The sequence below is a fragment of the Tenrec ecaudatus genome, chromosome 8, assembly GCF_050624435.1.
Source record: "Tenrec ecaudatus isolate mTenEca1 chromosome 8, mTenEca1.hap1, whole genome shotgun sequence".
In the NCBI taxonomy this organism is placed as follows: Eukaryota; Metazoa; Chordata; class Mammalia; order Afrosoricida; family Tenrecidae; genus Tenrec; species Tenrec ecaudatus.
The window spans coordinates 58,911,730-58,919,911 of NC_134537.1; positions in this window are offsets into that span (position 1 = coordinate 58,911,730).

Here is an 8,182-nt window from a genome sequence, read left to right on the forward strand (position 1 = left end):
GGTCAATCCCCTTTGACCACAGCTAAGGAATGTCACTAAATTGCTATCAGACAGAGAGCATTAAAATTTGATTATGGCAGATGTTAAATGTAATATCTTATCATTTAATATCCCTTTGACCCATTTTCAAGTTTTTCTCTTTTTAATATTTTATGCATTCTTTTGGAATGAGGTCTATGCTTTGTCTAGTCATTATTGTTGATGGTTCTTTGGTTTGTTTGTTTGATTGATCACTTCCTATTTGTATTTCGTACGATTTTCTCTATACGAAACCCAGGATAAGTAGATTTATAGAGACAGTAACTGGATTGATAATCACCTAGGGGCATGGCACGGGAGAATGGGGGGAAACGGACAGCCAATGACAATGATCACAAGAACAAAAGGTTCTGAAACTGATTGTGGTGATGGTTGCACAAATCTTCTTAATAAAAATGAACAATTAAATTGTATGATATGAGAGGTTATCTCAATAATAAAAAAAGAAAGCTTCCTAGGTCAGTCCAACTCAAATCCACAAGTCTGATGCTAGTCTGAACCCTCTTTATACTCATGCAGCTGCTGATAGATAAAGTAGGAAGGTGAAGCAAGATGCTGAGAGATCACTGGTCTATGGGTGCAGAGTCATGAGGACCCAAGATCCACAAGAACATGCCAGGGTATCACAGCTCCCTAGATCAGCAGGACACATGGCTGCCACACTTAGAGCCAGACATGCAACCAGGCAAGCAAGAGCCAACAAATAAGGTAGCACAAAAGAGAAGCTCTCGGTGCCTCACTTATGAAGAGTCCACACCCCATATCATCAAGTTAGACCTAACTGAGAGCTTGGACTACACCCCTTCCTCCACACAGAGACTGACTTGAAATCTAACCACCACACACCCATCTCTGAGAATTTTCATCTTTTTCACTGGCCCTCTGCTTTTCAAAGCATGTTGTCCTTTTCCTGGGGCTGGTCTCTTGATAACATGTACAAACTGCGTGAGAGGAAGTATCTCCACCCTTCTTTCTATAGAAAATTCCAGCTCCACTTTTTCCAAGACAGATTTGCTTATTCTTACACTGCATGACACTTTGAATATTCTTCGACACCACTGTAATTCAAATGCATCATATTCATTTCCAAGTTTCACATGCATATGAGGAAACTGAAATCAAATGATATATTTTGTTGGGCACAAGTCCTCTTTCAAGTGTTAAAGAACAAAAAAGCAGCTTGGAGTTCTAAGGTGTGTCTAACGCAAGGCTTGGTATTTTGAGTTTGCCTAAGCCAAACCAATCATTTGATTTCTTGACTGCTGCTTCTATGAATATTGATTGTGGGTCCAAAATTAAATCCTTAGCTACTTCAATTTTTCTGTATATTGCGATATTATGTCTGTTGATTCAGTTGTGAACATTGTGTTTCCTTTACATTGAGTGGCAATCCTTACAGAAGGCGGCCGCCTTTGATTTTCACCCGCATTTGCTTCAGATGCTTTCGGCAAGCCAGGTTGTCCCATCTGCATACTGCAAGTTGTTGATAAGCCCTCCTCCAATGCTGCTGCCACTCTTCAACACGTAGCCCCGCTTCTCAGAGTAGTCGCTCACAATACAGATTGACTGAGTAGAGTATGCATCTCTCCCATGCACCTAACCCGATTTAAACTATGCTGCAATACCTCCTTCTGCCTTTTGCTCCTTTTATCAGTTATTCACCAACACAATGAAGGATTCTGGAGTTCCCAGTCTTTACAATGTTATCCATAGTAGATGATAGGTGACGTTGTGACGATCAAAATCTATGTCAAATTAAGGTTCTTGTGCAGAGCTAGGATAGATTCCATCTTCTCAATCAGGTCATGTCTACTTGGGGAGTGACATCTTTTTATGAGAAACACTGAGGAAGACTGAGCTCTCTGTTGCTCATTTTCACCTTTCTACTTTCTTGGATTTTGCATCTAATTCCAGGGCTAGAGTCGGCAGCCCATGTGGTCTTCTGTCCTTGCCAGCTGTCAGCATCCTACAGTGGACCTTGAATCCACATGATTCTGTACCCAGGCCTGTGATCACCCAACTCCTGATTCACCTTCCTCCTTCGACCACTAACAGGCACATGAATCTGAAGGGAACTCTGGCTAGCATGGGACCTTTGATTTGGACTGGACTGGGAAGCTTTCATGATTTAAAATTCTGTCTTGATATAAAGTTCTTTCTTAAACTTATATAAATATCACTTTTTATATGTATAGAAAACCTAGTCTAACACAGTTGTTATAAAAGTTATGATGAGAGAATAGCACTGTTCTGGTAGATGAGAACTGATGTTGCTTAATCTTTTAAAAACAGCCTTAAGGAGTCTAGTGGCACAATGGTTAAGTGCTCAGCAGCTAAACAGAATGTTAGCAGTTTGAGTCTAGCCGGAACCTTTCAAGAGAAAAAACCCCAGGTGGTTAGCTCCATAGAGATTTCCATCTGAAAACACCTGTGGGGTAGCTCTATATGGCTGTTGAGTTGGAATCAGCTTGACAGCACCAAAAACAGTAAGAGCTAATCCCTTATTTGATAGGGCAGATCTAGGACATCCTGGTCACAGTACCAGAGGAAAAGCGGGTGGGTGAATGCACATGAGTGAGAAAGCAGGAATTAAAAAAAACTTTCTTTGAAGTGAGTAAAATTGAGGGATCAGAAACAAAGTTCAAATGTTTTAGATATCTTAATGTCTTTGCTTTAAAAAAGTAACATTTCTGAATTGCTATGATTTAAAAAACACACATCTACTAAAAAAACTAGGGGTAAAATTCTATCAATGGAGAATATGTATAGTTCACATGACACATTTCTACTGGGTGAGAAATTATTGCCTTTTTTTGTTTTATTTTCCTTAAAAATAGTAATTTCAATTAGAATTAAAAAGAACATAAGTTTCAGTAAATATTTCTTTTTTTGTAAAACACTAAAATTTATACATAGGATGGGTAAAATCAAACAATTACCAGATTTCCCCTCCAAAATTTATTTAATACTTAACCTAATTGGTTGTTAGATGTATTTTTAAAATAAAAATCATTAAGTGGTACTCTGTTTCAAAACTTTAGATGAAAAATATAAATACTATTTAATCTTAAGCAAAATTAGAACAGTATAATTTCATTTGGAAATGAATACTTAGGAAACATTATAAATAGTCCAGAAGTAGGATTCAAATATTCAATAATTTAAATATTCACAAATGCAAAATATTCAAAAAGTTAGAGTCTGACAAAGTCACCCATCATAACAATTCACAACGACCATTTCCCTGACAAAAGAGGGCACAAGTTGTGAAGAAATGAGGCACAACAAGGAATGCCATATTAACAATAGGAAACCAGATGTTCATACAAAAGATCCTGTCATCCAGCCACGTCTAAAGACTTCCAAAAACCAGTTTTCTTTGAGTGCAGGTTTTTACCTAGGAGGCTTACAAAAGGAAACCTGGTGGTGTAGGATTTCCCTGTGCTGCTAACCCCAAGGGCAGCAGTGTGAACTCAGCGCGAGATCTCCTCCCTTACAGACAGTTACACTCTGTCCCATAAGATCACTATGAGTCAAAATTGATCCAATGACAACGTTTTTCGAGGTTTGTAAAACATGGTAACTGAGCTCATGAAATATCCAGTGGTTACCTCTTATATTAGAAAGAAGAAAGAATACGCCATTTGTACACATTACAAGCCCTCTTCTGTCTCTTTTACTACCCTTCCAAATTCCCTCCTGACATATGGGAGCAAGTTGCCTATTAAAAATATGTATAGAATGAAGATTCTATAGGCCTCCAGAAGGCTTTGAATTCATCTCACTAATCTGAGACATAATGTTAAGTAGTCCACATATTTTACTGCTTCTCTCAATTGTATACTATAGTAGTTGAAACCCTTCTGATATGTTTGCCATGATGGAATTTCAAGTAAGTAATTTCTTCAGGCTCAGGCTTAAAATAATAAAATGAATAAATAAATAAAGCCAGCACAGTCACCCAATCCAATGCCTCCCCATAGGTTAAGTAGGTTCCCTTAACCCTTAATCTCGGTGGAGATGCTCCTGTCCCACCTTTTCCCAGCTCTTTTTCATCATCTCTACCAATCTAATTGGAATGCACCTTTAAAACCAGCTGTTTTATGTTGTTAATTGAACTGATGGAAGGTGGAACTGTGTCAGCTGCTTCACATCAGCCCTCCGGAGTGCTCATGAAGTCCAGACGTAGGCAAATGCTTGCTGTGGGGAAGCCTAAATATGGCTACTTTGAAATACAGAAGAGTGAAAAATCAACCTTCCTGTTGCCACAGAATGCAATTAAATGCCATGGTTTACCAGATAAAGCTATTAGTACATGGGCTAAACAATGGATCGACGGGGATAGATAATGACTACTCATGATTCTATGGAACCAAGGATTTGTGTGAGAGCTTGTGTTCTCTCATATTTGTGTGTGTTTGTATTTGTGTTCTGCTAAGAAAGCTCACCAGTCTTCTTGAAGGTCAAATGACTTAAAAACAATATTTTGATGAGATAAGTGTAAATTAATCAAAAACATGATTCAATTTTCCTTAATGCACATGGATTTCAAAACTAAAGGGAAAAATGGCCGACAAAGCCAGTTTGAGCTTTTGCCAAAGCCAAGGCTTTGAAAATAGTAATTGGAGATGTTCAATGAATTAATTTAAAAACATGGCCCATTTCCTATTTCTGATTTATGAAATAATGATTTGTTCACACACGGTAGCAGAAATGCAGACACGTTTTTCCCCCAGAGAGACATTTTTGTTGAAGATGATGCCTAAACAAGACTGTGGGAAAATTCTCGTGTTTACTCCTGGATGTGCCAGGCATTTTAATTTATTATGCATACTTTATCAGGTATCTTCTGAGAAATGGCACTCTTACTTCTTCCTCAGGAGAGAAAGAACCTTTATTTCTTCTGGGTGTTAGTGTCTGTCACTGAATCATACACATATTTCCAAAAAATACTCAATGGAAAATATCCCTTCTTAATTTTCTCCATATTTTCTTCTTCGTAGGGGTGACATTTCTGATGGAGTGCCCCTGAAATCCTGCTGGATAATTATAAATATGGTCCTGATTAGCACAAAACTTTTGAGGAATCCCATATGTGGAAGCAATCAAAGTCATCTGCAGATCTAAGACAATACTTATATATTTATGTTATTATTATTATTTTGACAATTTGGGGAGCAAATTAAGAGCATTTTTGAGGTCAGAACAATTAATGAAGGCCACACTGAAAGGTTTTAGGTGTTTTGAGCTAGGGGGTAAAGTAAGCAAGGCTGTGGGGTGGAATTTGGGGGAGGTGCAGAAAGACAATGGGGATCTCTCATTTTTAAAAATTACTAGACTGAGTAGTATACTAGGTTATGCATTGGACTGTTAACCACAAGATTCATCAGTTTGAACCCACTACTCACTCCAAAGGGAGAAAGATGATATTCTACTCAGTTTTGCTAATCAAGTGACTCAGTGGCAGTGAGTATAACTATTATCATAGAGGCCAGGATGTACAATACAACACAAAATTGAAGGTTAAGAGTCAGATTCAGTAATTAACTACACCAAAGCTATACATCCTCCCATACATTTTATTTATTTATACCAATACACTCATGAAATAAATCTTAAAAGAAAAATATCAACCTGCAATTTTATTTTCTTTTATTTCATATATCTTGTGGTAAAGGTATTTTAATTTTACTCTAATTTTAAATAATTATATGAAATTTATAAATATGGATGCAAACATATTAATTAAATATTGCAATACAAAATGAACTAATAAAGATATAGCTAGTCCAATACTAGTTATTATATTTCTATTCTTTATCACATCAATAAATCAATGAATCAAAACAGATGAACCAGAAGTTCACCTTGAAGAATGACAGATGTCAATTAAGTTGAAAATACTTGTGTAACTTTAAGAGATCCTTTATAAACTGTGATTAGAGGGATATTGTCTTAACAGGATAAAGCATATCTATTTAAAATAATAGCAAGCCTCATATTAAGTGTCAAAAGTAATAATAACACAAATATATAAAGAAGAATATGTTTTGCTATAACAACTTTATTTGCTATTTTTCTAAAAGCACTCTAAAATCTAATAAGATGAGAAAAATGGAGAAAAAATAATATATGAAAATAGTTTATATAAAGACCTATGAAAATTGGCTGAAAAACCATGAGAGCAAATGAAAGTTTAGTAAGCTCACTATTACAAAAGTATGTACAAAAATTCCAATGATTTTCTTTGTATCTGCTATCATTAAAAGTTTATATATACAAGGAAATATGATTCATTCAAAATTGTACAAAAATATGAACGTCTTTGGAATAAATATATGAAAAAATACACAGTTTAAAAATAAAACTATAAAGTATTTCCAAGGGAATAATGAATAGCATTAATAAATGAAGAGTCACACTTTACACTAGATGTCTGGGGGACCCGTAGGTATGAACAGCCACCATGGAAATCAACTCAGTTATTTCTAAAACAGATGGAAATTGAGCAACCATACAACCCAGCAATCCCTACTGGGCATGTACCCAGAAGAGGCAAGAAACAAACCACGGCCAGACATCTGTGCTCCAATGTTCATCACGGCACAGTTCACAATCGCAAAGAGTTACTTGCAAACAACCCAAATTTACATCAACAGACGAATGGATGAAAAAACTGTGGTACATACATATGTGGAGTACTATGCAATGCTAAAAAGCAGTGATGAATGTAAGAAGCACATCGCTGCATGGGAAGAACTGGAGGAAATTATGCTAACTGAAGTAAGTCAAGCACAAGCAGACAAGTACAACATGAGTCTGCTGAGGTAAGCTTAAAAAATGCAAAAGGTAAAGCCCACATGGAAGAAGTAGACCAGCCTGTGCGATCACGAGGAGCCAAAGGGACCAGGTATAAGGCATCATGCAAAAAAAAAAAAGAATATATATATACTATGGTATATATATATATATACTATGGTATATATATATATATATATATATATATATATATATATATATATATATATATATATATATATATATATATATACCATAGTGAATGAAGGGGGGAGTGCAGAGTGTAGACCCAAGGCCCATGTGTCGACCACTGGAGATCCCCTCATAGAGGGGTTTAGGAGAGGAGATGGGCCAATCAGGGTGCGATGAAGTACCGATGAAGAACACAGCTTTCCCCCAGATCCTGGATGTTTCCTACCCCCAACTACCATGATCCGAATTCTACCTTGCAGGACTGCATAGGGTAGAGGTTGTACACTGGTGCATATGGGAGCTGGAGGCACAGGGAATCCAGGGTGGGCAATACCTTCAGGACCAGGGGTGTGAGGGGGGATGCTGGAAGAGTGGAGGGTGCGTGGGTTGGAAAGGGGGAACTAATTACAAAGGTCCACATGTGACTTCCTCCCTGGGAGATGGACGGCAGAGAAGGGGGGGAAGGGAGGCTCCGGATAGGGCAAGATATGACAAAATAACAATCTATAAATTATCAAGGGCTCATGAGGGAGTGGGGAGTGGGGAGGGAGGGGAAAAAAAAGAGGACCTGATGCAAAGGGCTTAAGAGGAGAGCAAATGCTTTGAAAATGATTAGGGCAAAGAATGTACGGATGTGCTTTATACAACTGATGTATGTATATGTATGGGTTGTAATAACAGTTGTATGAGCCCCTAATAAAATGTAAAAAAATGCAAAAGGGGCATAGGGAAAAAGCTACTGTATACAAACATTCCTGAGGTGAGGTTCAGGTAGTATGGCAGGGGCCAGACCAAATCCACAGGGTACATGTAGTAGCCAACTAAAAGGGGTGGGTAGATATGGGTAGTGGGGGAACAGGGCACTAACCCACCCAAGGGGAGGGTATTGTTTATATCTCCACAGGGAAAGGGACCAGACTTAAACCCAGTGTTCCGGGATGTCAATGCACTGTGCTGGCATGGAATGGGGAGCCAGTGGAGGGGTCTGAGGGCCTGACCCTAATTCCAACTACATGGACACCTGCCCCTCCCCCCCAGAAGAATTTACTTGAGAGGACAGCACTGAAGCTACAGCTCAGGGAGAGGGACATGTCTGATCAGAGCAAATGAGAGCAAATGAAGGGGGAGGAAGAGAGAGTGGAGCACATCCTGG